At 37.0% G+C, this 26,253-nt stretch overlaps 2 long non-coding RNA genes across 6 annotated transcripts in view; one reads left to right on the top strand and one right to left on the bottom strand.

The window, feature by feature from the left end:
* LOC141377613 (uncharacterized) overlaps nt 1-26,253 on the bottom strand; it is a 322,793-nt gene that overhangs the window by 159,506 nt on the left and 137,034 nt on the right. The gene's annotated exons all lie outside the window — the stretch shown is intronic.
* On the top strand, nt 10,139-13,179 carry LOC147840940 (uncharacterized). Its single transcript, XR_015506976.1, has 6 exons — nt 10,139-10,386; nt 10,707-10,822; nt 11,799-11,926; nt 12,102-12,187; nt 12,494-12,536; nt 12,634-13,179. It is a non-coding gene; the product is annotated as an uncharacterized LOC147840940 (long non-coding RNA).

Here is a 26,253-nt window from a genome sequence, read left to right as displayed (position 1 = left end):
TCCATCAATTTAATTTTATGTTTAATCCACTTAAATTTGTTAAGTTAACTTAATCAATCTGTGCGGGGACAACCTGAATGAATTGTGTGGAATCCTGCATTTTGTTTCTACAGTGTTTTCAAGATCAGAAAAACACTTAAAGTGATCAGGACACACATTTTTTTATGGTAAAGACTTACTGGCTAACAAAACAGTAAAATAAAAAAAATAAAAAACATCAGAAATCAATAGGCGTAATGTATTTTATACTGTAAGACCTCTTAATATATAGCCCTACACCACCCCTACTCCTAAACCAACACTCACAGCAGACCTGTGGCAACATTTTAATGTGATAAGAGTGTGTTAAGTTTAAGAATTAAACATTTCAAATTATGAGGACACAGGCCATGTCCTCATAAACCAACATGACATAGTAAAACCATGTCACTTTAAACCACATAAAACAGAACTAACATACTCAGTGTGGACACTGTCAGTGTTACATCATCATCATCATTTTAATTTAATGTGATAAGAGCCAGTTATGAGGACACAGGCAATGTCCTCATAAACCTACATGACACTAAAACCTTCCCATGTCACTATAGGCCACACCATATCATTTTAAATCAGAACACACATACATACAGAGCTTGGACACTGTCAGTGTTTAATCATCATCATCATCATCATCATCATCAAGTGTGATAAGAGTGTGTTAAATATACATTGAGCATTTTAAATTATGAGGAGACAGGTCATGTACTCATAAACCAACATGACACTGTAAAACCTACCCAATGTCATTGTAAACCACAAAAACCAGAACACACACAGACACAGCATGGACACTGTCAGTATTTCATCATTATCATCACCATCATCATTTAATGTGATAAGAGGCTGTTAAGTTTAAGTTTTAAGCATTTCAAATTATGAGGACACAGACCATGTCCTCATAAACCTACATGACACTTTAAAACCTACCCAATGTCATTGTAAACTACATAACCCAAAAACATACACACACACACACACACACACACACACACGTGCGCAAACACATACACGCAAACACACATACGCAAACACACACATGCACAAACACAGTGTGGACACTATCAGTATTTCATCATCATTATCATCACCATAATAATAATCATCAATTAAGATGATAAGAGGATGTAAGTTTAAGTTAAGCATTTCAAATTATGACACAGGTCATGTCCTTATAAACCATCGTGACAAAGTAAAACCTTCCCATATCACATTAAGTCACACCATATAATTTTAAACCAGAACACACATGCACACACAGCTTGGAAACTGCCAGTGTTTCATCATCATCATCATCCTCATCATCTAATGTGATACGAGCCTGTTAAGTATACGTTAAGCGGTTTAAATTATGAGGACACAGGTCATGTCCTCATTAACTGCCATCACATTGTCAAACTTACCCATGTCACTGTAAATTACATAAACCAGAACACACACACACAGCTTGGACACTGTTAGAGTTTCATCATCATAATCATGATTTTACGTGATAACAGGCTGTAAGTGTAGCATTTCAAATTATGAAGACACAGGTCATGTCCTCATAAACCATCTTGTCATTGTAAAACCTTCCTATGTCATTACAAACCATGTAAACCAGAACACACATACACACAGCTTGGACACTGTCAATGTCTCATCATCATCCTCATCATCATGTTTTAAAGGCATGTTGCTTCATCATTAACCTGTGTGTGTTTTGCCAGTATGTTGCTGCTGTCCACACCGGGGAGCTGACATGAGGCAAGATACACACACACACACACACACACACACATCCCTGAAAGGTATGAGTTATGCTCAGTGTTTAGACGGCGTGACAGTCATTCCATAAAACCATAGCCTGAGAGTTCACCATACACTGAAAACAAACGTTGATGCAGAGACACTAAAAGCTGTGCATTTTTTTCCAGCTCAGTAATGTTGTGTTTTACAAGTATCTGATGGCAGCCTTCTGTGCGCGTGTTAAACATGGTGTATTTTCATCCAGAGCTGTCTTAAATATATTCTGCAGACAGACCGTAATAGCAAACCAGCCCACATCAGCAGCCTCCGCAGTCTCAGAACTCCAAAACTGTTCACAACCAGAGTAAACAGCAAATTGTAGCACCTCTCTCGGGTCACAAAAAATCATAAACATCAGCTCTTGCTGCTTCACTTTAACAGTGTACTATCTAGAATAGACAGTGGTTCTTCGTTTTCATTCCACTGCTGAAGAAAAATAAAGTTTGTGAGACTTTAAAGATAAATATGACTCTTTGAAAAACAAATTACACAAAATTTAGTTGTATTACCCCCACTGTGTTTCCAGATGGAGCTGAAATTCAATATAGATCAAACCGATGCTTAATATGCCTGTTTGTCAGATAAAATCATTGAAAACACTGATTTATGCTGGAGTTTTACAATTCTCAACCATTATCTCAAGCTTTATTCTTAAACTCTGCAATTAAAACTACAAATTCAACAATATATTTCAATTATGTTCACCTTACTAGTACCAGGTTGGACCTATTTTTGCCTTCAGAAATGCCTTAATCCTTCGTGGAATAGATTCAACAAGGTACTGACAATCTTCCATTGTCATGATAGCTTCACGCAGTTGCTGAAGATTTGTCAGCTACACATCTAAGATGCAAATCTCCCACATCCCAAAGGCGCTCTATTGGATTGAGATCTGGTGACTGTGGAGGTCATTTAACTATAGTGAACTCATTGTCATGTTCAAAATACCAGTCTGAGATAATCTGCGCTTTATGACATGGTGCATTATCTTGCTGGAAGTAGCCATCAGAAGATGGAGACACTGTGGTCATAAAGGGATGGACATGGTCAGCAACAATACTCGGGTAGGCTGTGGTGTTGACACGATGCTTAATTGGTACTAATGAACCCAAAGTGTGCCAAGAAAATATCCCCCACACCATTACACCACCACCAGCCTGAAGCAATGATAAAAGGCAGGATGGATCCATGCTTTCATGTTGTTGATGCCAAATTCTGATCAGACCATCAGAATGTGGCAGCAGAAATGGAGACTCATCAGACCAGATCAACTTCTATTGTCCAGTTTTGGTGAGTCTGTGTGAATTGTTGCCTCAGTTTCCTGTTCTTAGCTGACAGGAGCGGCACCCGGTGTGGTCTTCTGCTGCTGTAGCCCATCTGCCTCAAGGTTGGACGTGTTGTGTGTTCAGAGATGCTCTTCTGCAGAGCTCGGTTGTAACAAGTGCATATTTGAGTTACTGTTGCCTTTCTATCAGCTGGAACCAGTCTGGCCATTCTCCTCTGACCTCTGACATCAACAAGGCATTTGCGTTCACAGAACTGCCGCTCACTGGATATTTCCTCTTTATCAGACCATTCTCTGTAAACCCTAGAGATGGTTGTGCGTAAAAATCCCAGTAGATCAGCAGTTTCTGAAATACTCAGACCAGCCCGTCTGGCACTAACAACCATGCCACGTTCCAAGTCACTTAAATCCCCTTTCTGATGCTCACATTGAACTGCAGCAGATCGTCTTGACCATGTCTACATGCCTAAATGCATTGAGTTGCTGCATTGTGATTGGCTGATTACAAATTAGCGCAAACAAGCAGTTGGACAGGTGTACCTAATAAAGTGGCCGGTTACAATCTCTAAAACCAAATGATCTGAGCGGTTTTCAAAGCCAGCAAGCTCTGCTACTGAATCTGTAGCTCCATTGCAAAACAAGTATATTTCACCTTCAGGTTCAGTTGAAACACAAAGCAAGACCAGTTTATGACTCAATCAAATGACGTGTATGAAAACAAGATAAAAGACATCTGATGCATGCTTTCATTTATTATTTATCACTACATCCAGTGATGCAACATTTTTAAAACACACATCCAATTATATGCTAAGCATTTGGGAGCAGTAATGGATTGTTTTATGTCTCTGAAGTCTCCTACGATGACCAAGACTCAATTTACTTGTACAGTAAATCTATTCTTACCATAAAATATTAACACAATTAAAAATAACTTGAAATATTTGGACTATACTTTAAAATGCAATTTATTCCTGAGACACACAGCTGTATTTCCACCATTATTACTTCAGTCCTCAGTGTAAAATGATCCATGAGAAATCTAATAAGCTGATTTGATGCTAAATGAAGATTCTTTTCATTTATATACCCACATATTAATCTAATCTAATACTAATCCAATCTAAATCTAACACTATAGTCCTAACTTAATGGATTTTAAGTCTAACATCCACAGCATGATGAAAGTAAACAACTAAAGCGAGATCTCCAATAAGCGTCTAGACGACAACTTTGAAAGAGCAAACTCTGAGCATTAAAATCTCCCTGCAGGATCTTCTACATCACAGACATGACATGTTCAAAGACATGCCATCAACGTTTTCCATGAGTTAGTCATTTAAGCCCTCGGCCTGTTGAAAACTCTACAGGCCACCAAGGGAATCCGTCTAATCCGATGTGCAGGCATATCTGCGCTTAAACAAACAGATGAGGGACAGAACCCGGCCGAAAGTGTAAAGATGTGTCACACATACACACACACACACACAGAAAAAGAGTGTTTGCTTTGTGACTATATATGCTCCTGGGGAATAATTGCTGTTGCCACATGACAGTGAAGATGTGTCATTGTGCCCTGTAGTACTTGAGGTATAATCTCTAGGGGTGTATTTGTAATGCTCTGACATCTTCTCTTTGGGTTTCTAAAGTAAGCCATCGTAGTGAAGGCTGGCTTTTTTTGCTGGTGATTTCTGCTTATAAAGTACAAAAGGGTTGTTAAGGGAAGATCTGGCATCCTCTTAGATGTGGTTTTGCAACAGATGAGCAATCGGAGTGTGCAGGATCTCACTTCTATTGAAGCCCCGATCATGATTTTTCATGGTTGATGCTTATATATTTTCTTACAAGTAAATTAGCTCATTTGATACAGATTTGGCAGTGCAGAATGAAAGCAACTCCAGATATATATATAGGCCTAACTGAAAGAAAAAAACGTCCAGTTTACACTGTATACTACTCTATATACAGTTGAGGTCAGAATTATTAGCCCCCCTGAATTATTAGACCGCTTGTTTATTTTTTCCCCAATTTCCGCTCAACTCCGAGCAGATTTTTTCAACACATTTCTAATTATAATAGTTTTAATAAATTATTTCTAATAACTGATTTATTTTATCTTTACTATGATGACAGAAAATAATATTTAAATAGATATTTTTTTTCAAGACACTTCTATAAAGCTTAAAGTGACATTTAAAGGCTTAACTAGGTTAATTAGGTTAACTAGGCAGGTTAGGGTAATTAGGCAAGTTATTGTATAATGATGGTTTGTTCTGTAGATATGTAGAAAAATATAGCTTGTGGAATTATAAATTAATTAAATTTAATTTTAAATGAACAATAATCTATGTATAACTGAAAAATTCTATTCTTTGGTTTTTTTTATTAAGTCATTTCATAACCATCCCAGCTTGGAGGGATATTTACCCTTTGTCTTTCTGACTACTGGCTAAGCCAAAGAGATGCAAATGCTATGGGCAGGTTTTTCGGGTGTTGCTTTTATGCTACAGAAACCCTTGTGTTGATTAACTTGTGTGGTCAGTAGCTTGGAAAATTTTTAACCCCTATATGCCAATTTACCATGCTGAGTCCAATTCTGAATTTGCATGCTTTGTTTAGCCATCTTAGCCAGTTCTTCCTAACAGGACAATATAGACAGGACATCTTTGTCTTAAATCAGACTTGTGATAGAACTTGCAGACTGTGGACCTCTAGTAGGCTCTGCGGACACATGGACTTCTTAAAAGACGCTGTATGACTGCAGATAAACCAACACATCTCAATAAAGGAATTCTGCTTGTTTCGAGTCTCCTGGACTGGGTTCTCTTCTTCTTCAATCATTATTTTATTTTATTTTTTTTAACAAGCTCAAAGGGGCTAATAATTTTATCCCTAAAATGGTGTTTAAAAAATTAAAAACTGCTTTTATTCTAGCCAAAATAAAACAGACAAGACGTTCTCCAGAAGAAAAATTATCAGACATACTGTGAAAATTTCCTTGCTCTGTTAAACATCATTTGGGAAAAATTAAAAATAAGAAGAAAACTATTTGAAGGGGGCTAATAATTCTGACTTCAACTGTATAACATACACCAGGGTTCGGGAATCTTTTTTCAGCAAAGAGCAATTGGGGTGTGTATATAACAAAACCTTTATTTATATCCATGCACATTTAAAAAATAAACCAATATGATGGATCACAATGTATGAAGAAAGGACAATTTATAACATGTTTTTCTTTTTGCCACTCATGAATGTTGTTTGCATTTACGTGCACGGGGTTACCATAGAAATGTAAATTGCTTGCCCTTTATTGGTGTCACGATTCAAGTTAATCCACAGTGCCCCATGCACACTTTAAACGTCTTTTATGGTAAACGGAGTTCTTATTCATTCTGCTGTAAAAATTACAATAAAAACGAATTGTATTTTTAATAGCAAACTGATTCCCAGCGAGTTATACTTTTTTTTTTACTTTAAAATATCATTTAAGAGAGAACGCTGAAGAGCCACATATTTTTCCTGAGCCATAGGTTCCCTACCCTGCTATACATGGTACTGCTCAGCTAATGTTTATGTTAGTAATACTTGTACTATTTGCTAATTATTTGGACATTCTTTGAATTTTTATATCTCTGAATCAGCGTCTCATTTCAGAGGCAGCCTTTACATTGAGGAAGCCTTTAATATGGAAATAAAATACAATGTTTTTGACCAAAGCATCCTGAGGTGCTGAAATATAATAAACTCTATGAACAGCAGCTACGCTAATTATTCTTTTTATTCTCTATTTCCATCCAGGGACAGACAAGTCTTCGCTGAGGTCCAGCATTCGCCAGCCTTTGGGACTCTTGAGTGTTTGGGCTCTCAGTAGTGACTATTACACCACACTGAACTGAGCTAAGCTGAACTGAACTTAAACACTAAAAACTGAACTGACACGGTTTCAATTTACCAAAATCTTCTATGTGAAGCTGCTTTGACACAATCTACATTGTAAAAGCGCTGGAGAAATAAACATGAGTTTAATTGAAAATTAAATAATAGTAGCACACTGTAACTTTATACTTCAGAAAACTTAAAAACCTGCACCTTTAACATTTTATTTTATATACTTTATAGTAAAAACGTTGTTTCAGTGCAGTATGTATGGAAATACAGACACACAACAGTTCAAACTGGTTCTTGGGTTAATCGGTGCATGCCTACTACACTGTAACGAGTGATTACTTAAATCAAACCCTGAAGGACCAGACATTTAAACATGCACAAAAACCACGGTAATGCTTTCGTTTCACCGCCTGTAGTTCTAATCAGCGGAAATGATTGCAAGAAACTACAGCATGCAGATAAGTGTAATGCTGTGTTCACACCAGACGTGGAAGGCGCATCAAGTGCAAGTGATTTACATGTTAGGTCAATCTAAACGTGCGAAAAGACATCCTGTGGCACGATACGCATGAATGGTGCGGTGCGAATGACGCGAATTGCGCGGTGCGAATATCGCGACACAAATTGAGTGTTTTGCGTGTTTGACGCGCTTTTCGTGTAAATAGCTTGAGTTTGAATGCAAGCGGACATTCACGCCACATTAATTAATCAAGAGCTTGCTCTTGTGGGGGTGTGATTGTGACCTATGCCTGTTGTTGATGTCCAGGGGGAAATCCTCCAGCCGACACCGACAACAGTGCATCAAACTGGGCTTGGCTCAGTCAGAAGCACTGCTGAAAACCTCCATCATCCAGGTTCAATTTCTGGAGGAGTTTATTAACTCACAAAGCTGGATGCACCTCTGAAAGGATCTAGTGGACTCAGACATGGCCCTAACTGTATCAACACTGTTTTCCAGCCAGCTAGAGTCACCGGGCAGACAGAAACCCTGCCCATGTGTCTATCCTGAAGTGAATTTGACACGCGAATTAAGCGGATTCAACGCGGGAATAAAGCAGGGTTTGGTTCTCTACTCTGCCACCCTAGACGCGGATATAACTGAGGCGCGGGTGGCGAGGGTAGTTTAGGGGACGCCGCCCTCTCTATTATGCCGCCCTAGACGCATATATTACTGTGGGCGCGGGTGGCGAGGGTATCGGGGACGGCGCTCTCTATATTCTGCCACCTAAGACGCGGATAAAACTGAGGTGCGGGTAGTGAGGGTAGTTTAGGGGTTGCCGCTCTCTCTATTCTGCCACCCTAGACGCGGATGAGGGCTCGGGTGGCGAGGGTAGTTTCGGTGACGATGCCCTCTATTCTGCCGCCCTAGGCGGCCGCCTAGGTCGGCTCTATGGACGCGCCGGCCCTGATTATATGCTGTATTCCAGTGATAAAAAAGCCCTGCTATTCTAATAGTTTAGACTCTTCCAGACAAAGTGAGCCCTCTCCCATCTCTATCCTCCAATCACAGCTCCTGTCACAAGTCAAAAAGGACCCCAACTCCTGACTGGATCAGTGAGGTGTCAATCTTCGCACCTTGCATCTATGCAGAATACGCCAGCCAATGCCTAGCCAGCAAAGTTTTGATGGATGGATAAAGTAGCCAATCAACTTACCTTTACAGTGATGCACAGTTAATGTAGTTTCCTCATATAGTTTTGAATAAAACACATGAGTATTTTCCGTGCGTTTCCGCCTATGCGCACATAGAGAATGCAACATGGCGAAGTGTCATTGCAGCGAAATTCATTTTATTCATCTTATATTCATTTTATATACTCATTTGTTCTAGTTATAAAGTTCTTTTTTTATTTTTCCATGGATGTACTTTTTAAGTTAGACCAAACAAGACCACTTTAACATCTGGTTATTACAGACAACACCTGGATAAGTACATGGTGATTTAACAAACTACATGTTCGGATGGGATGTAGGACTGAAATGTAGATGGTCAAAAGTGAAGTTAAACGCTGATGTAACCAAACCAATATCTAGTTTCAAACAAAACCAGACTGGTGAACATAAACCACAGGGTCCAAAAGCTAGACATCTATATTTGGGTAAGTTGCTTTCCGGAAAATTCTCAAAAATGGGGCGCAGGTAAGTGAGTAAACCTGTAGCTTTTCAAATGATACCTGCTTCTGTAAATTATGTAAATTAACTATGAATAATTAAAAAAAAAAATAATAATAAGTTAAATAAACTTAAAAGTTATGATAGGTTTATTAAAAAAACAAGAAAAAAAAACTTAAGATATATGTTGTTTGAGCTCAATGAGCAAATGTAATTGTTATACGTGCAAGTAAAGCCAACATGTTTATCAGAGTAGCTGCCTTTTCTTTTTATGATAGTCCAACTGGCTTCAGTGTCCAAGTGAATCCCTGCAGGGGTTTTCTGTGGTTTAATCTTGGTAAACGAAGGGGGTCATCAGTTTAATCTGAGTAAATGTTGGAGCCGGAATGGAGGTGGATCGGGATGCTGTGTTGGCGTTTTGGGGTCGCTGTGTTGGCCGCGGGGTCCCCTGTTGAAAGTGACCCTCTCCAGCAGATGGACAGGTATCCAACACCTGCTCCTAATGAGCTCATTAGCTAAACTCACCTCTTTACTCTGAGCCAGCGGCAGAGCCGGTGCCAAGCAGCTTAGAGAAATTATGCGCTGGCATTTGGCTGGCATGGGGCATCAGAGAGCCTTTTTCGCAATCTGTGATAAGGGAAGACTGTGACAGGGCCTTTGTGTCTAATCACCAGCCTGTGAACTTAATCTCAAACGGACAAAGCGGAGAGATATTTAGTATATGATATGCAATGCGTTGCTGAACAGAGCTTAGACCGAGTGTTCGGCTGATTAGCTAGTTAGTGTGTTAGAATGGGCCTCGGGGACTCGAGCAGCAGTTGTGTGTTATTTTAATTTAAGTCATTCTCAAGTAAAAGCTACTTTTGTGTTGTTCAGTATGAATGAAAGCAGTGCTATGAACAATTCCAATGTTTTTAATATACATTTACAATGTGTAAGAGTCATAGACTGTCCCAAATATGGATGTAGTATCCGTGACGTCACCCATAGGTTTCTGAAGAACACTAAAGAAGCTACAAGTACACAGCAAATTCATCTGAGTTAAATTCTCGGTGTTGAAGCATTTCAGAGTAAAGTGTTGACGTTAAAGAGTTAGATTTTGATAAATGAATATAATAAGAGTTAGAATTGATTTTATTCAGTGCGAAATCAAGGAGTTATCTTTTCTACACTTGGTGGTGTTATTTCCAACATCCGGGAATTCATGCAGCCCCAGTCACTGAAGAATTTTCCAGACGCCATTTTCCATCTGAGGTTTAGAACAGCAACTGGTGAGTCAAACTACCTAAATGTTGGTATTTTACTGACTTTCTTTAAGGAAATACAGTTGTAAACATATTGTTAAGTTAATAACTTTAGAATGGAGTGACAATTTTAATCTTCTGCGGTTCATTCATGGTCGTTTGTGTATCTAGCTTAACTGCATTACTATTCACTTCTTTTCAAGAATGTTTTTATATATGCTCACGCATACATAGTGCATAAAAACATCAAATGTACATGTTCAACACATTTCTGTTACGCTTAATGCCATTTTGTGCGTTGTTACCCATCTGTAAAATAAAATCGACACTTCTCCTTTAATTCGAAGCAAACTAGCGAGGGAATCCCCAGACTCCCCGGAGCAGTCTAGCCTACTCTGCCCGGATGCTAACGGCAACACAGGACGGTTTCCATAAGCTCTGGAGAGTTTCTAAAACATGTCTGGTGAGTAAATGAACATATGCTTACTTGTAAAAGGCTTCCTGACTAAAACATATGATTGTTTGTTATTCGTGTATGTTAATTTGGTTATTTTTAACACCGCGGCCCTTTTAAACTGGTTCATTCGTGGCCGTCCATATACCGTTAGTTCATAGACTCGTGTGATAACGTAACAGTTACGCTTGAATTATATTAAGCGTTGACAACCATTAAAGTCGGAATGTTAACATTAATGTCTTTAAATAACCGCGTTTGCACTTTCTCAGACATTTAAGGTTACAGAAGTCTCCCGGAAGTTGCGGGACTAACATTAACGTTATCCCGCAAACGCACAGAGACTCCCAGATGCCCAAGTAACTTAGATGCCCGCAAATGAATGATAATCTCCCGGAAATCGCGCGTCTCCCGCCCGGTCATTAAACACTTTGCACACCCCTCTCCACCGCATCCCTCCCAGCTCTTCAGGTACGTCGCGCGCAAGTCACCCCCACCGCTCTTTAGGTACGTCGCGCGCAACTCATCCCATTGTTCTTTAGGTACTCATTTCTCCCGCTACCTCCCGCAAATCAACTCTGTATCCCCCGAAAATTACTTTTCCCAACTCGGGATGTCTGACGTTAGTAAGTTAGGCTATTTATGTAGTCAGGAACATCTTAGTCAAGCTTTTTCTCCAGCATGATATTGTGCTTAAAACTATAGGCTAAACTTAGCATGTACTGTACACAACATTTCCGTTTTATTAAAGACAATTTAGTGCGTTGTAAACAGCCACCTGTCAGTAAAATTAATCAACTGATTCATATTTGAGCAGCCTAATGATGATACAGGTTTGATTTGTAGATTTATTATCAATAATCAACATCTGAATCAAAAGATATCTGAAAAAGTGTGAGGCATACTTTGTGATGTTCATCTCTCTTTTTTATCTGAAGGTTATGCATATGTGTTAGATACTAATTTTTTGTTGTTTTTTTAACAGCCACAGTTCTCTATACAATAACACAAGACCCTGTGACGATTGGCTGATTAGAGACGGATGGTGTATTTCCAGAGTTGGTGAAATGACCAAGCACACCTTCTTGGTCATATGTGGTGATAATAATGAAGGTATGTTTGATAAAGTTCTGTATTTGTTTCACATAAGCTGAGAGGGTATTAGAACATTAGAGAATAACAAATGACATGAAGGTGATAAGTTTTGTATTGTGGGTGAACTGTTACTTAAATAATGTTTTGCTCTTTACTTTGCACTTTTCCTCTTCTGCTTATCCTAATATTTTAGATTATATTTGGACCTGAAACATCTGCTAGACTCCAGGAAAGGTGGCGTCAATACTGGACCTGAAAGGGCCTAACAAGTTGAATCTGGTAAAGAAACACGCACGCACACACACGCACGCACGCACACGCTTACAGAAAACTGTTGTTTATGAAGTTTATGAATATTTTTTACACTGTGGCCAATATTTTGGGGAAGTCAGCATCACTAAATGATATAAAAGATTTTAAGCTCCTCTAAATTTTGCTCCAAGTGTTGTGTTGAATTCAGGATTCTGGACAGACAGCTGCCTGTTTTTCCAGTTCTAGTCATAGTGGTTAACCTAATTGTTTTTGGAGATCCAACAGTGATGTATGTGTTTTTTCTACTTTTCCATATCCTGTCACCTCAACCAGCAGGGAGAGTCAAGTTGTGGATCATCATGAAGATTTTCAAAAGGTGAGTTTAGATTTCTTGAATGTTTTATTTACTTTAAATGTTCTTTTAAATATATCATAGAATTTGATTGCAATTTGTTTTCAAACATTTTTCTTAGTCATGCTGGAATCTGAATTGAAGAGTTCTTAGATGAGCATCACCATATATCCGTGCATCAGGAACCACCAGACGAGCGATCAGCAGCTACTACATCGTCATGGATAAAAAGGTCATCCTGTGGCTGGGAAGCACTTCATTCACAGGACATGCTTGATGAGATTTCCTAGCTCCAGTTTGTTTTCACACAAGTTTACAGCATTTATACCTTCATTTAAACTGCTGTGTTTGATATGGAGGACCAAGGAAACACCCGAAGTGAAAGATTTGCACGCCAAGTTGTTTAAAATGTAATTTCACAAAACACTATGAGTTCAGAAGTAAACTATGAGTGACGCTATATTGAACTTTCAAATTGCTCTGATAACACATCAAGTTTGGACCAAAGGACTGAAACAGCCTTTTTGAGCACTGGTCATACATATTTTGTTGATACTGTCTGTACTAATAAAACATTTAAAGCATATTTGACATTGTTGCATTTTAAAAACTGAATGAATTGTTGAAGTGGTGAATGTTTTCAAATAAAATGTTTTTTCTTTTGTAATTTACAGTCTATTTGACCTTTTTACCATATTTACACTCAAGAGAGTTGAATAAAATAACAATATATTACACCAGGCGGTGTTAAATATAGTTACATTTTTTAACTCTGCCCAGAGTTAAAATTAACCCTTACTTCGGTGTCAATGTGCCAACCCTTTTGAAAGTGTTGATTTAACTCTGTTTTGAGTGGACCCCATGAGACACTTTCAAAGTGTTGAATTTAACACCCATAGAGTTGTTTTGGGTCCCCATATTTTGCTGTGTAGGCGTGGCCAACTGCCGTCATTTCGTTCATGTGTCATCGCACCAACCAAGGAACACCAAACAAGAGCAAAGAGGCGGAGCTACAGACGCCTGCTAGCATTTTCCTTAGACGGGCTTTACTTTAGGAGAAACGCTTAATACTTCATTACCTGCGACTTGTTTGTTCTGACATCATGTGCTTGGCTGTACATTATATCAATAAAGTGTTTAGTCTTTTAAAGCCACTAAACATCGTTCTTCAGAAATTTTTTCTACAGGAAGAAAATGTAAATTACTTCCAAACTCTTCAGATATAGTTTGTGCTAGTAAATGCAAAACTATTGATGAAATCCAGGCATAACATGTAAGACAACGCTTCAGATGAATTTTTTAAGGGCCTACAGCTAATTCAGCTGTCAGATTCTGGAGTGCATTACAGCTCTAAAGATAATTTTAATGATAAATGATCTTGAATTAAACAAATACATTTATAGAGATGGTATACAAGTATAAAATTTCACTCAGCTGGAAAATGGAGGCCACGTGAATGGTTTGCAAGCTTAATAAAGTACACACACGTCAGTGCTATAAACCAGTGTTTCTCAAACTTTTTTCATCAAGTACCACCTCAGAAAAAAATTGTCTCTCCAAGTACCACCAACATGAACAATATTTGAAATACAATAGCGTAGAAGGCCCAGTAAAGCAGCTACATCTCTGCACAGTTAAAAAAAAGTGGCAGATTACCTCAGAAATATAGGCTATATGTCATATATGGCATAACATTTACATCATTTTTGATAAATTTTTAAATGTGTGTAGCATGTACATGAAATATTTCATTCCTCCGTGTACCACTAAAAGGAAGCCTGTGTACCACTAGTGGTACAAGTACCACAGTTTGAGAACGACTGCTATAAACAATTCCAATGTTTTATATATACGTTTACATTTGCAATGTGTAAAAATTATAGACTGTAAAAAATATGGATGTAGTATCCGTGACGTCACCCATAGGTAGGGCCAGACAGAATCTGCGGATGTTTTTTGCTATTTCTGCTGAGAATTTTGGTAAAAATCTGCGGATTTCTGCGGAATTATTTTGGGAGTATCATAACTAAAATCTTAATTAGTGAAATAAAAAGTAATAGCTTTTTAACTTTTATTTAATGTTTAAATTGCAAATCTATAGAAGTGCAAATTGCAAATCTAATTAGATTAGACTTTATTTGGTAAATAAAGCAAGTCTGTCATATAATGTACAGATGTTACTACTTCAATGTGTTCCTTGTGCCGCCATTCATACCGCGGCGACGGCGGTACTTGATGCGCCAGCAGCATTTGACCGCTGGGTGGCACTTTAACCACAGATATTCAGCTTTGCCTTTTCACAATGCTAAACAGACTGTTCTGTAGGCGTAGCTTACTGTATGTGATGTGATGTGTTCAATTAAAATATAATTTTAATTTAGTTTTTCTGGTAATAGACATGCTCTTACACTATACTATGCTGCAGAAAAGATACATGGTGAGAAGTCAAAAAGCAAATATAAGAATTAAGTTATTAGCCTTCAGTGCCCGATTAAATTGCGTTGGGGTGAAAATAATGTTTTGATTTCTTTGACTATCATGGCAATGTTATTATCTCAAATCTTAAACGTGCGCATATAAAAAACAGCAAAATAATATAGATTATTCTGCCGGTAGAGCACATCAACTCACAGTTGTGAACTTGCGATCACCTCAACTTACATTTAAAATTTGTTTACCTGGTTTATTGTAAACTTTCTAAGTGCAAAGAGGATTCGTTTTGGAAAATAGAATTGAAGAAATGAAAGACAACTAAAGTGAAAGCATAAACATTCAATAAGTAGTCTTAAATAAATAAATAAATAAATAAATAAATAAATAAATAAATAAATAAATAGCAGTCTTTTAGTCTAAATATAGAGAGATGTAGTTTGCTATTTTGATAGGACTAAGACAAGATATTTTCATTTATGTTTTTAATTTACGTTTTTATTTACATTTTGTTGATTATATTTTACTATCTCATTTTATGTTTCAATTATAGTACATAATAATAAACGAATAATGAAAATAAATAAATAATGAAAATAGGACATAAATTAAGTCTGGCAGGTTTATTTTTAATAATTTAGTTTCAGTTCCGTTTTTTTGTTTCAAAACGTCAATGTTCTGCTTTAAAGTATAACGGTTTTGTTTTGTTTTTTTACTTAATGGCTCAGTAAGTTTTGTATTTTAATTTCATATTCAGTCACCTTGCATATGCGTGTGAAATATAATGCCGCATAACCGCGGAAAAAGAAGAAAAGGCTGTCAGTTAAAGCTAATCAAAATTAGCTATATTAAAATACAGCATTTATGTTAATACAGGCAGAGTGTGAACAAACTCAAGGCTAAGATATGCGCTTGTTTTTTTAATGCATTTAAAAATAAATGCTATATAAATAAATTTTATTTATTTTTTTTTTTACTTTTTTTGTATGGTAAAGGACAATGCACATTATGTTATTGATGTAAACTTAGGCTAAAACTTACCATTGATAAACGTGACCTACCTCAAGCAGATCACTTAAAGTGTAATAAAAATAATGTTGCCGCAGGACATAAACGAAGTCCCGCAAGTTTATTTTTAATAATTTAGTTTCAGTACTATTAACTTTTTTTTTCTCAAAACATCAATAGCACCTTCAATAATCTAAACATTAAAGATAGACCGCAAGATGTGTTGAGTGGCTATATGTGGTGAAGAACGATGGCAAAGCTAAGTGTGATTATTGTAATAAACTAATAAGTTATAAAGCAGAGAGTCCCGACCAACAGGACTGACTTAGCATATGCGGTTGGCTCATTCTTCACGAATATAGAATTAAAATAATGGCGCGTTAGGTTCATTGTGCATCCCGCAGGTGCAACCAACAAGAGTTGTGCATTTTAGTTAAACTTTTTTGAGCGTTATAAGCAGCTCGGTGTTAGTTTTTAATTAAATATATCGAGCCGAAACTAAGAAGCGCATTCTCTCCGCCTCCTCCTTTATAACCAGCGGGACACGCTACTGAAGCAGGAGAGACACTCCGTCGTTCATAATCTTAGCTGATGTGTCGGAGTCGAAAGAATATATCAAAGAGGAATGTTCTTTTTACAGTGCCGATATGTTTAATCTTTTTTTCCCTGTCATTTCTCTTCAGCAAATTATATTTTTAAAGCTGCTTGATTCTTTTAAAACCGAAAGCAGAGCCCGTCAATTGGTGTTTTTTCATAAGATACTCCTTTATTAATGTTTTATTTTATGAGTGTCTTTAATGTGCTTTTTAATAGTTTTATTTTATTCAAAGCAGCGCCTAAAAGCGAATTTATCCTCAAATCGTGGCATGAGAGCGATGTCGCATATATTGCCTTTTTTTCTGATCTTTTTGCATAAAGGTTTTAATCAAAAGACCGGTAATTTAATTACTTTCGATGTGCTAAAATATTTGTTAAATAAATGTTATTAAAAAAAGGCATATGCAATGTGCTCTGACGGGTAAAATCAGATTCTTTCTCTCTTTCAAGTTCAAAGCAAATTTGAATGCCAAAGGATTTTAGATGCATATACAAGACTATATGTAGTATATTAACATCAACAAATTAATAAAATAAGTAGTAAATGAGAAATAAATGACAGACAAGTTGATAAAAACAGACATTATCTCTAAAAGTTATCAGAATTGCAAGATTAAAACAGCTGAATATAGGCCTAAAATAAATCTAGAAAGCTTGCGCACTGATATTTTTTTTTTTTTCGAATAACGAACAATTTCAACCGCGGGGAGATACCGACAGCTTGATTTGCAGTATTTTCTAACATGTTAGAAGAGGGCAGCGGACATGGCTGCCGGTGGGGAAGCGGCTGTGCCCTCAGCAGCTGATTGAGACGGAGCTGCATATCAAGTGCACTAAATAGGGCTCAACCTGTGCAGTGCACATGCCATTTTTAGTCTTGGATAGAAAGTGCCCTTCCAAAATGATCAAAAGTGCCCCCGCGACGCGGCACACCCTCGGTCCCGCCCTTCAGTAGGCGCGCAACAACACCGCTCTTGACAACACCACGTCAACACCGCTCTTCAGTACTCGCGCAACAACAACCCCCATATTTGTTTGCACTACTGCCCTTTTTGTCTTGTTTGTGAGACGCGACGCTGCACTGCTTTGGCAAAACGAACGTACAGTTACTTGTCATGCCAATAAAGCACCTCAAATGTGAAAATGTGAAAATAGCCTAGGCAACAAATAAATAGTAGTCTAATAATAACAAAAAATGCCCTTTTCATTTTCATACAATAGGCCTATGTGTGGGTTTTGACAATATGTGTTTAATTAGATGAAATGCATAGTAAAATATGAAATAAATGTCTCTTTTGCTGAATATTTAATTAATCTATATATTTAATATTTTAAAAATCAACTCCTTTTTGCCCAGAGAAAGAGGCGCGCGGCACTAGCGGACATGGGGTGCTGTCCCAAAAAAAGACGTACAGTAACTTGCGGCTGAACTATGCACAGTTTGGGGAAAAAAAGGATATAGTGATGCATGTTTCCCAAAACCCCTAGTTTCTCTGTCGCAGATCCATCATTTGAATCACGTTATAAGTAAAACGCACATAATGATAAAGCACACCATCATCACGAGGGCAATTAAATAAAGACAACCTAAACATATTTTTAATTGTTTATTTATGTAATGTGAGTTTTTATAACTTTGTTCTTTAAATTATTTCAATATAACTTAGGCTATTCTATCGTGATGACACCATAAAAGGCCTTCAATGCATTGATATAGGTAATAGGGATACAATGAAAAGCCGATTTCACTATTGACCCTGTTTTTATTCATTGACGGCTTCCCAACGCCGCAATTCTGTTGCGCGAAAAAAAGCTGCTGCAAATAAGCAAATTTATGACAATACACATTTAATAGTTTCATGAAAGTAGTTGCTGGTGTGCTTCATCTGCGTGATTCTGATTTGACATTCTTCCGCTAAACTTGCTCTGTGTTGAGGTGTGAATGGGCTGTGCTCTTTGCTATTGATGCAAAGGCATCAAGGTGTAAATGAGCTATAGTTCTCTTTGCAACTTTCAATTTTGAGGTGGGGGAAGTGGGAAGAGGCAATTCAAATGTACCATCTCTAAAAATAAAAAGGTCGCTTACGCGGAATTTGTGTTTAAAGATTATTACCTTATTTTTATTTTATTATTATTAATTTATTCATTCATTCTTCATTCATTTTCTTTTCGGTTTAGTCCCTTTATTAGTCTGTGATCGCCACAGCGGAATGAACCGTCAACTTATCCAGCATATGTTTTACGCAGTGGATGGCTTCGGGACGGAGTGAAAGGAAAGGCGGAATTTGCCCCGAGTCTGGGAAAGATGGCTTGCCGTAATTACACTAGTTTTCCTATCGCACACATGCGCCAAACACATAAACAAATAAATAAAAAAGGGAAAGAAAACATCTAGCCTTGAGGTATTTTTGCTTATAATCGCCCTTATGTTTCCGTTTTAAATGTAAGGCTGTTGCATAAAATAATACAATTTTAATTTATAAGTTACTTTGCTGCGTCCCCCTTGATGTTACAATAACGCATAATAATCTACACACCATATTAAAGACACAGCAGACATAAAGGTTGTGTGTGAGAGCCCGAGCAAAAAAGGATCAGAAATTGATCACGCACGCACAGGAAAAAAAGGCAATTATGCAACACATGACATGCATCGCTCTCAATTGACGGGCTCTGCTTTCTGTTTTAACATAATCAAGCAGCTTAAAAAATAATTTGATGAAGAGAAATGACAGGAAAAAAAGTAATAAAAAAAATAAAAAGATTAAACGTATCGGGACTGTTAAAAGAACATTCCTCTTTAATATATTCTTTCGACTCAGATACATCAGCTAAGATTATGAATGACGGAGTAGGCTATCTCTCCTGCTTGCCTCAGCAGCCTGTGTCCAGCTGGTTATGAACGAGGAGGTGGAGAGAATGCGCTGTTTAGTTTCGGTTTGATATAAAAACAAACACAGAACTGCTTATAACGCTCAAAAAGTTAAACTAAAATGCACAACCCTTGTTGGTTGCACCCGCATGTTGTGTTATTTATATTTGTGGCTGTTAAGTTATATATATATATTGAGATACTGAGCCATTACAAGTAAAAAAAAAAACAACAACAATAAACTAAAATTTTACTTTAAAGAAGAACAGACGTTTTGAGAAAAAAAACTGAACAGAACTGGAACTAAATTATTAAAACTAAACTTGCAGGACTTCGTTTATGTCCTGCGGCAACTTTATTTTTATAACACTTTTTTTTTTTTGCCCCGAGTCTGGGAAAGATGGCTTGCCGTCATTACACCGATCGCACACGAGTTACATGCGTCAAACACATAAATAAATAAATAAATAAATAAATAAATAAATAAATAAATAAGGGAAAGAAAACATCTAACCTTATAGGCTGAGGTCTTTTTGCTTATAATCGCCCTTATGTTTCCGTTTTAAAGGCTGTTGCATAATACAATTTTAATTTATAAGTGACTTTGTTGCGTCCCCTTGATGTTTCAATAACGCATAATAATCTATACACCATATTAAAGTCAACAGAAAGACATAAATCTTTACAAATTACCTGTCCCCTTTTGTAGACTCAAAACAAGTGTCAAATCTTGAAAAAATTGCCTGAGCCATATTAAAATATAATTTAAAGAATTATTATTGGATAAAACCGCATTAAATAAATAAACCAATATAAAACAAGCAAAAGCAAGCTATAAGAGTTTAGGTATAGGTATGTAGCCTACATAAATGAAACCGTTAAAGTCAAATTAAACTTTCATTTTACAAGATATTTTTTTAAAGATTTTAGATATTTTCTAAAAACAATAAACACCAGAGAAAGTTTAAATAATTATATAGTGGTTACGATGATAATAATTAAATCATTCAAACAGAGCATTTTTTGGGGAGAGTGAAAGCAAAATGCGACCTTTTGATGAATTAGCTCTAACCTTTGACAGTTTTTTTTTTCTTTCCGCGGTTATGCGCGCATTATATTTCAAATGCATATGCAAGGTGACTGAAATTGAAATTAAAATACAAAACATACTGGGCCATTAAGTAAAAAAACAAAACAACAGTTATACTTTAAAGAGAACTTTAAAGAGAACATTGTTGTTTTGAAACAAAAAAAAAATAACTGAAAACTATTAAAAATAAACCTGCGAGATATGTCCTGCGGCAAAATTATTTTATGAAGCAGTATTCAACTTAAGCTCTTTAGACCATGCATGCGCCTGACCGTTTCTTGTTTCACCACATGTCCTTAAATACATAAGGCCTATTTTTATTATTTTTCATTATTCGTTTATTATTATGTACAATAATTGTGACATAAAATTAAATAGTAAAATATAATCAACAACGAAAATGTAAATAGAAAAGGTAAATTAAAACATAAATGAAAAGGTCTTGTGTTAGTCCTACCAAAATAGCAAACACTGAAAATCTCTTTACATTTAGGCTAAAAGACTGCTTTAATTTTTTAATTTAGGCATACTTAGAATATTTGTACTGAATGTTTGTGCTTTCATATTAGTTGTCTTTAACTTCTTCAATTCTATTTTTCAAAAAGAATCCTCTTTGCACTTAAAAAGTTTAGAATAACAATAATTCGTGTTAACAAATTTTAAATGATTAATAAAGGAATTATAATGCTTTGACTTATTGTTTAATCTCATTTACAAGCACAATAGCATATTTAAGGCTGCTGTGTGGGCTATTTCTGTCGGTTCGCATCCCGTCCCTTTGCGCCCCCTGGCGGCTCATTCACAAACTGCGGTCATACACTAAAAACAAAGCGGCTCCTATTTCAAACGGCGGCGGTATATGACGCGGCGGTAATAGTCACTTTGAACTCTCACCTACTGTATCTACTAAAAGACAGAAAATATTACTTTACAAACTGTATTGTACATAAATCAGACGGACATTTTCATATTAGTCAATAATATTACTGTAATTAATTAAAAAACTAAATAAATATAGATTTACACACATTTACTCGAGTAAATAAACAACTAAAGATGAGCCAAAAATCTCCAGAAATCTGCGGAATGCTGCACGCGCAGATTCCGTGTGGGCCTACCCATGGGTTACTGAAGAACAAAGGAAGCTACAAGTAGGCGTGGCCAACCGCCACCTTTTCGTTTGCAAGTCATCGCACCAACCAGGGAATACCAAACAAAGGCAAAGAGGCAGAGCTACAGACGCCTGCTAGCATTTTCCTTAGACGGGCTTTACTTTAGGAGAAACGCTTAATACTTCATTACCTGCGATCTGCGTTTGTGTTCTGACATCATGTGCTTGGCTGTATACCATATCAATAAAGTGTTTAGATTTTTAGAAACACTGCTGTAATACATTGAGCCACTAAACATTGTTCTTAAAGTTCAATAAAGTGTTTGGTCTTTTAAAGCCACTAAACATCATTCTTTAGACATTTTTTCTACAAGAGGAAAATGTAAGTTACTTCCAGACACTTCAGATAGTCTGTGTTAGTAAATGCAAGACTATTGTTAAAATCCAGGCATAACATGTAACACAACGCTTCAGATGACTGTTCTAGAGCCTACAGCTAATCAATCTGTCAGATTCTGGAGTGCATTACAGCTCTAAAGATAATTATAAATTATCTTAAATAAAACAAATACTTTTAAAGAGATGGTATACAAGTATATAATTTCACTCAGCTGGAAAATGGAGGGCATGTAAAAGGTTTGCGAGCATAATAAAGTGCACACACATGCCATATCTCATCTGATAATTGTAGGAAATAACGCCAAAAGGGGATTGACTGTCGAAAGCCACATAAAACAACACAAAAATATGATGAATATGCCGAGCTTAGCGGCTAATCAGCCGGAATCAGCTGAGCTGAAGTGACGGTGACCAGCAAGACCTAGCTGTCACTCAAGTGGCCACGCCCTTAATTATGCAGACCTAATAAAACCTAATAAAATGGGAACAAATGAGTTATAACAAAAAAATCACCCCCTCACAGTTGTTATGAAGGGTAATTAGCTATATACACCAAAATGGTTCTTTGTACCAGGCTGTAAACACCTTTTTTTCTGCTGTAAATCTGACCATTTTAACAGTGGGCTCCATATGGAGCCAGGACTAGCAGAAATTCGATGAATTGCAGTTTCAGTTGCTTCCGTATTTGCTTCACGAAGGAGAGCGGGAGGTTGCCACTTGGTAAATATGCAGATGAAAAACAACAACAAACATCACAGACATTATGCTTTTGTCTGTTGCAGCTCAGCTAGCGGACATGCTAAAAAATGGCCAGCTCCAACACTCAGTGGGAACATGCAAACTGATATTTCAGCTTAAAAGCAATGACAGTTCTGATAAAACTCTTGCAAGGTGTGCAGACACTCATTTTCTGAGGAAATTGCCAGAGATTTGCTATGGAGTAGTTTTGACGTTTTTTTTTTTTTTTAAGGAGTAGGTTTTTTCTCTCCTTCAAACCTGCCTCACTGAGCATTTATTTCAGACCATGGTGCGTTCTCATTAGTTAGGTTATTTTAGGAATATATGTATTGTGTATTTATATAGCACATTTATCGTGTATGGCCATACACCCAATGTCTCTCCACACCACCACCAGTGTGCAGATTCCACTTGGATGATGCGACAGCAGCCACAGGACAACTGCGCCGGAGCGCTCACCACACACAAGCTATAGGTAGGGATGGCTGACAATGAAACTGATGTTTCGAAACAGTGTTGAATTCCAGAACGCAAGTGTTTCGAAACACTGCTCCGAAGCATGATCCAAAGGTCTAGGTCATATGACTAAAGTGATCCAAAACACCTAGATCACAGACTAAAGTGATTCAAAACACCCAGATCACGTGACTAAAGTGATTCAAAATGCACAGGTCATGTAACTAAAGTCTTTCGAAACACTTGGTTACCTGACTAAATCAATTCAAAGAATTGGTCACTTGAGAATTGTTTCGAGACCTGGCAAATCTGCATTTGAGCTGTGCTCAAACTACCCTCTCGCCTTGCAAACGGGAGGAAGCCCCAGGCTTGAGGATCTTATGAGCTTAGGGCACTCTTCGGGACAGGATGCCAAACATGCTTTCTAGTCAATTATCAGCTAAATGTGAACTCTTGAAAAAAAAGTCCTTAGTGTATATGCATGTGTGTGTGTGCGTGAGAGAATGTGTGTATGGGTGTTTTTCAGTATTGGGTTGCGGCTGGAAGGGCATCCGCTGTGAAAAAAATGCCAGAATAGTTGGCGGTTTATTCTGCTGTGGGTACCTCTGATAAATAAGAGACTAGGCCAAAAGAAAATGAAGGAATAAATAAATGTGGCCTTGTTAGTGAAACAAACCAAGAAGAAAATACAACATCTGATTACATTTAAATCCTGTTTTAAAACAAGGATCTACAGATGAAAAGCCAAAATGATTACAGTCAGGATGATATAAATGATGAAAGCCTCTAAGTGATTGTTCAAGTTTGCAGTAAAAACTGCACAAGGCGAGTTACATGCTGACAATTAATACTTACAAGCAGGGCTTTACATTAACACCCGCCAACCCGCCAAATGCGGGTAGATTTCAGCTCTAGTGGGTTAGACAGACACCTCCACTAGCCACTTTGGCTGGTTGGAAATCATTTTTAAATTGTAGTTTTCTTATAAGCAGAGTTCGACAATAAGCATGGCCCAATATTCGTGCAAATGTGATCTTAAAATCGAAAAGCAGCAAGACTATAAATAACTGTAAAATAACTGTGTTCGCGCGAGCAAAACAGCAAAACAGCAAAAAATAAATAAATAAAAGGTAAATACCGAACGAGAGGATGATCACTCGCGTGCACAGGTGATGTGATGTGCGCGACTGTTAAAAAGCGTGCACGCTCCCGTTTACTTACGTGAATCCTGTGCCTAAAGGAAGCACAACTGGTGCGATCGTTTCCCTTTGAAATAAACCAGACAAAAAAAAAAAAACATTCTCTTGTAAGCAGCAGCAGTCACTGCTTCCATTTGAATTATTCTTTGCACAGATTAACAGGTCTATATTAACCGTGTGCATGTGATCATCCTTTCATTATTACACACAGTATGTTTCACCTGCTTTCTTTTGCTTAGTTATTTTTGTTAATATGGTTTAATCATATTTTTTTTACAATATCATTGCTTTAATGGGAGATTACTCCCGTTTGTAGTTAACTGCTGATCTGGGACTTTTAGCCAGGACAGATTACTTTGCATATTTTAGATAGGCCTACATGACAACACTTCTTTTATTAAATGTAATGTTTTTGTTTTTTTTAAGAAGTTTTGCTGAATTTAAAAGTTCACCTATAAAGCTATATTTTCCTTTTTTTGACACATTTAAACATTGTGGCAAAGAAATATTTATTTGGTTTGGTCAAAGATAAATTAGGTAAATCCTTAATTATGAGCCGTAAAAAGTCATGTGAAATAAAAACGAATTGCATTGTGATAACCAATTTGCTCATGCACACTGAGCAAGCTAATACACAAGACACGCAAGAAGTTAAATGAGTGAGGACACGACAACACAACATCTAAACCAAGTCATCTTAGCATGTTAAAGTCAAATTTATGCATATAAATATATTTCCCAACAACAAAATTTGGCTAGTGAAAATGGCGAGTGGCTAGTAATGTTGGAAATCTACTAGCCACAGTGGCTGGTGATCAAGAAAGTTAAGGTCAAGCTCTGCTTACAATAATGGCTTTACAACATAACCCCGTGCTTGAACAAACGTGACTGTGATGTTTGCCTTTCAGGAAGAAGAAATCTCATAACCACTTAAACTCTGCGGACACGGTACCGGTACCGGTCCCAGTCCGTGACGTCATTGACTTTCACTTTCAGATTTAAAGGGCTAGAGTTGCACCAGACCCCCGTAAGTGGTATCGTTTGAAAGTGTAGAATCTATATTTTATGCACATATGCATCACTTTGGTTTTTATGCTATTGTATAAAAGTTATTTACACTTAAATACACAGTGTTTTGGATACCCGAGCTGGGTATTGAACATTGGTTCATTTTCATATTTTTTTATATGACACATGTAGAAGTTATAGCTCAAATGAAAGCTCTTGCCGGTGCTCATACAGTTCTAGCATTCTTTTTACTGAATTAAATTCATATGCCAAACAGTTGCCGAATGAATATCGGTGTTTCCATGGCGCAGAAGTGAAAACAATACATTCTGATCAATAAGCAGCCCCAGATAACACAGACAGCTGTCATCTCTTACCTTATGCTGTGTGCTTCAGGGCCATTTCTCCTCCGTTTTTGAGTTATGTGCATAAGTAATCCTTTTATATGTCTGATGTGGTCCAAACACAGTGAATTATGTTTGATCAAATAAAAGAATAGTGAAATATGTAAACAAGGATCTGTCTCTGTGGCTTGTACAGCATATCTCATCTGTTGGAATACAATAACTTTTGCATAGATTATCGTGGAGACATTTTTACAGACATGTGCAGGAACCACCAACATTAATTACAGCACGCTAGACCACACAGAACCTAAAAGGTACACTTTCAAATTTGAGTTCATAAAAAAATACAAAAAGCGCCTCTATTTAAGTGTTTATTATAACACAGACGACATATAAAGTTATTTTAAACACTTTCAATAGTGTTTTGTGAAAATTCAAAGGGTTTTCTTTAAAATGATACCAAATTTTTGCATTAACACCTCTGCA

This window comes from Danio rerio, chromosome 14 (assembly GCF_052040795.2).
Source record: "Danio rerio strain M-AB ecotype USA chromosome 14, GRCz13ab, whole genome shotgun sequence".
Classification (NCBI taxonomy): Eukaryota; Metazoa; Chordata; class Actinopteri; order Cypriniformes; family Danionidae; genus Danio; species Danio rerio.
Note: the sequence above shows the minus strand (reverse complement) of the source record. Positions and strands in the feature narration are given on the sequence as shown.